This window comes from Acanthisitta chloris, unplaced genomic scaffold, assembly GCF_000695815.1.
Source record: "Acanthisitta chloris isolate BGI_N310 unplaced genomic scaffold, ASM69581v1 scaffold24238, whole genome shotgun sequence".
In the NCBI taxonomy this organism is placed as follows: domain Eukaryota; kingdom Metazoa; phylum Chordata; class Aves; order Passeriformes; family Acanthisittidae; genus Acanthisitta; species Acanthisitta chloris.
Window position 1 is genome coordinate 2,566 of NW_008685741.1, and position 5,283 is coordinate 7,848.

A 5,283-nucleotide genomic window follows, 5' to 3' on the forward strand; every position below is an offset into this window, starting at 1 on the left:
GTGGCCATTCTTCTGGGACTTGGTGATGGGATAGGATAAATCGGTGCCAGAATTTTTGTTTGCTCTTTTTCACCTATTGAGCCTCTTTAAAATTCCTGTGGCAGATGTATTTTTGAAAGCTTAACAGTATGTCAGATCTGTTGCACAAAGGACTGTCAGCTGCTGTTTGCTTTCTTCTGTCTTTTACTTTAATCAGGCAGGCCAGTAAATGATGTGAAGAGCATTTTTCTTTGCTCCTTCAGCTTATGCAAATCTGTTGCTTAGGAACGAAATGGAGCTCCAGTCCCAGAAGGAACATCTTAGGCTGATCCCCTTGGCAAAAAGGCAGACTGTGCTGTCCTGAGCACAGAAAAACAGCATTCAAACGGGGGAGATCAGTGCCTCACTTCTCTGAAACACTTAGTGATCAGGCTGTTGAAGTATTTTCTGCTCAGTCTGAATTGATAGGTGAGCAGTTGAAAGCTGAAGTATTTGAAGTTTGGTTAAAATAGAGCTAAAAGGGAATTTTGGAGAGAGATCTTGGAGGTTTGAAGTAAAAATGAATGCTATAGTAATTGCTGTGCTGTTCTTGGAAGAGAAAATCCGCTCCTTTTGTTAGCTCTTCCCTTTACAAGGGCCCTTTGTGATTGGAGTCCCATGGTTTAACTTGCGTAGGAACGTTACAGAGAATATCGATTCAATTTTTTCTTTAAATAGCAGAATGATTTAACTGATTTTCTGCAAGCCAATAGCCTGGAGGAATGACGCAATGGAACAGAAGAAACCTGAAGATGCTGTGTTGCTGTAGGGATAAAATTTAATTTCTGCTGCTGTGTGGCCCAGTCCTATTCCTGTGCTGTCATTTGTTTCCGTGGAGTTTGCTGAGATTGGTCCCACAGACCCCAGTTCAGCTGGTCATTCAATCTCCATTTGAATGTCTCGCCTTCGATCCGTGGACTGTGAAATACCTTTGTTCCTCCTTTTTGACTGATATGCTTTTCTGATTCCTCTTTAACTCGGCATAAAATTTTCCTCATTTTCATAGCGATATTCTGCCCTCTAAGGTGGAGTAAGCTTTGATATACTGATTTATTTGTGCCTGTTCTAACAGGAAAGCAACTCATGTGGATACAGATTTCAAATCCTGAATTACATGGCAATCCATGATCTTCAGTGTCCATGCCAGGCTTGAGACTACGTTTTGATTTAAAATTCAGAGATGCTTTTTCAGGGTTGTGAAGGGAGAGAGGCAGCGTCGAAGGAAGTGCTGTTTAAAGTGCAGACATGCTTCCTCTTTGTCTTATTTTGAGACAGGGAACATGGACAAGGACTTGGAGATCAATTGCATCTATGTAAAAATAAAATGAAAAAATGTGTCCAGTGGACTACAAATAGGCACAGGACATCCCTTCCCAGCACCTGTTTTCAGTCAAATGAAACACTGTTCTCATCTGCAAATCACAAAATATTTTAAAATTTCGGTAATCCAGCAATGTTTCATTAATTGTTGAAGCTCCACCTTAATTGTCCCACTCTTTGGCGTGATCCTTCTCCATTTTTTTGATATGAAATAATTTTTCTACTTAAAATTTCAGCCTTTGAGGTCTTTTAGGGTTGCGTAGAGCATGCTCTTCCCAAAACCAGTTCCCTGAACGTCCCAAATCCCCTCTGCTTTCTTGGGCTGTCTTTTCAAGGCAGCATTGTGTGTAGCAGTGCTGCACGGTGCTGATTCCTGGAGCTCGCCGGCACTGGGTGCAGCTGTGGCCTGTTCTCTGCTGCAGGAGGTGAGTGTGCTGCAGCAGCTCTGCTTGCCCCACTTGTGCAACTGCACAGGGCAGAGCTGAACACACTGTGCTCACTCCTCTCTCAGCGGGGCAAGGGAGAAACTCTGCTGACCCCAGCTCAGTGCCTGCTGTGTGTCCCCTGGCTGCAGCCCGGACTGCTGAGCCAGCCCCTTGTGCCCAGGGGCCCCAAACTCCCCTCTCAGCTGGTGGGAACTTGCCCTGCACTTACGATGGCCATAGGAGATGTTTTTCCTGAACTGTTTCAGGCAGTTTGAAGCACTGTCAGCATTTTGAATGGATTAATTATTCATTTAAACTTCCAAGTTTTCTCAGAGCTTGGGGTTAAGTGACTGTAATTAAAAGCTTTGGAGGATTTCTCAGTTTTTATTTGGGATTTTTCTTGAGGTGTGTGTTTGAGGTCCTGCAGTCCAAGAATGGTGAAATAAGGCCAGTGCTGATACTTCTCTGACTCTTCTCACCCTGAAATTCAGTGTGACTCAAGTCTTTGCCCGTTTAGCTCTTCCCACATTGCTGGCCAAGTGCTGCCAGAGGTGGTGATGTGTGTTTGGGGCAGGGAGAGAGGGTCTGTCAGAAGGGAAAGCAATAAGTGGGCTGATCTGAAGGACCTTAGGAGAAGTTTGCTTTGCTGTCGCTCCATTCATGTCAGTGTTCATTCAGGAGCAGATGGGATATTCCTCAGTTTTCAATACTCTTTTCAGAGTCAGTCTGAAAAGTGGGATGAATGATTCGAGGAAAGGTGTTTCATTCATCACTTTTTCATCTACCCCTACTAGCTTGCTGCAGCACTTGATGCCAAGGGCAACTTAAGGATCCAACTGGAACCAGGTGACCAAAGACACTTGTTTTGCTCTCAGACTGTTGGGGACATTCTGGTCGTTCAGCTGAGGTTAAGTTGAGGAAAGTGCATTCCTTTACATCACTGTCTCTTTTATACTTTTATTTTTATTGGAGATTAATGATAGAAGGAAATCATTGTCCCTGAACAGCTGAGCTGTTCCCTAAGTGAGATGAACCTTATCAGCTCTGGGTAGTGAGGTTGGTTGCACGTCCACGTGTGATATTGGTGCTGGGGAGAGGTTCCTTCTCCATGGCATTGCCTGGTCACCCCTTAGATCTTTCCCTTGTTGTGGTATCAGCAAAACCCTTCTTTCATTTTCCATGGAAGTTTAACTTCCATGGCACGAGATGAGCATGTGGTAGCAACAGACAGTTGTGTCCGTTGCCTGATCTTTCCAGCCTGCATCAGTATGGCAAAAGATGTGCTGTAAGGAGCTGACAGCAAAAACTGCCTGGAAATCTGCATCCAGGTCAGTACCTGCTGCAGTCCTCCGTGTTTCCGGTGGGAAGATTGCTGTCTGACCACTCTGATGGCTGTGTGGAGACAGGTCCTTGAAGCTTTCAAGATAAGGGTGCTTAGGTGTTCTCAGGGTGTCTTTGAGTGATGCGAAGGAAAAAAGTGCCTGTCAGCTATGGGATTTAGATTCTAATTAATTTTGTTTATTTGAGGGAAATTTGACATTTTTACTCCTATTTCTGGAAAGGAAAGCAAAGATTGCCAGAAAGTGACTGCCTCTGCTTGCTGTGTCTGTGTCTTCTGAAGAAAAGTTGCTTTTGCTGTAGCTTGATACTCTCTACCTTTTATTTTTTGACTTAAGGACTGAATTATACTCTGGATCTGTTTGCTATGGCAATGCTCACTTGACAGTCCTAGTACAGAGGACAATGACAGTTTGCAAGTAATCTAAATGACATATGTACTTCATAGAATCGTAGCATTTAGGGGTTGGAATGGACCTTGGGGATCACCCAGCCCCAACCCCTGCCCTGGGCAGGGACACCTCCCAGCAGAGCAGGTTGCTCAAGGCTCATCCAACCTGGCTGTGAACACTGCCAGGGTTGGGGCAGCCACAGCCTCCCTGGGCACCCTGGGACAGGGTCTCACCACCAGAACAGCAAAAACATTTTGCTTACATCCAACCTAGACTTTGCCATTACCCCTTGTCCCATCATTGCCGTTCCTAACACAGAGTCCCTCTCTGGCTCTTTGTAGCCCCTTCAGATATTGAAGAGTTGCTCTGAGGTCTCCACACAATCTTCTCTTCTCCAGGCTGAACACCCCAACTCCCTCAGCCTGTCCTCACAGGGAGATGCTCCAGTGCTTTGAGCAACTTCGTGGCCTCCTCTGGGCTTGCTCCAACAAGTGACTTATACTCTCCAAGGACTTACTTCCCATTCCTTCCATATATATTTTCGACATACTCAATATACCTCTTGGGTTTTTTAAAATGTTTTGTGAAAACATGGTACCATCCTCATCATCTCCTCATCTTGACTAACACAGCCATAAAATTGCATCGGCTCGTTCTTGTGGTGAAAGGCTTAATTTTTCAACAGTATGTAGGTATCGTCAAACCCAGCTGTTTGAGGCTGAATGTTTTATGCTGGAATTGATGCCTTTTTAAAGCTTAGCTGGATGGATTCTAAAGTTCACTGTAGGACATTTCTGGGGAAGTCTTGGCTAAATGATTGTGGCCGAGGCTAAAGAGGAACTGTTTGGTAATTTCTGCGTTTATAACAAGGCCTCAATAAGACTGCAGTGACTTCAGTTTATTTGCTTTACCCATATTTATTTCTTTCTAATCTTGGCTGCTAGCTACAAGTTACTTCTTTGTAGATTGTGTGCACCATTGCTGAACAGGTACCAGAACGGTCTCATGGCATCAAGCAGCTTTTTTTCCTGTTTTATCTGTTTATAGGCTGAGTGCCTGACGTGTCTGTTGATACTATCTTTAGTAAATAGTCTGTCCTGCTTAACTCTGTCACTGAAAGCTTGAAAAACTAATTATTTTTTTTTTAGCTACTTAACTCTGTAGAATTTGGGGGTATTTTATTTACCTTTGAGCTTGAGAGCAAAATAGTGCTACAGCAGTCCTCTCTGTCACAGAGATTCTCTGTTTCCTCAGTTCTTGCCTTCTCTTTCTTTGGTTATTTTTTCTGATCGGTTTCCTATTTTCTCATCCAAAACACTTTCCCCATAATTTGCTCCTGTTCCTATTTTCTTCCAAGTCATCTAAAGCCTCATGAAGCCTAGAAGAACAAGGTTGAGAGATGCATGCTGACTCTTTTATGATATGCTTGGGATTAAGAACATGGATCTTCTGCACAGACTTTGATGTTGTTCTGTAAGGACAGAGATGTGGAAGTGGTGTCACTACTAAGACTGACAATCATCACCTCTAAATACCAAAGCAGTGTTGTGAGCAGGGCACTGCTTACCATGCAGTTACGTGGCTGAGAGCAACAGTACAGAATGATGACACTTAGAAAAGGTTGGCAACTCTTTTGTGTGAATATGTTCCGGTAGTAATCCAGTTTTGAAGTTGAATCAAAATGTAAACAACACGGCAAGGTCTGTTGCCTTTTTTTGTTTTGGCATGGTTTTTTACAGTGGTCAAAAAGGGGCAGAGGCAGCTCAGTGAGCTTCTCCTCAGCACAGGCT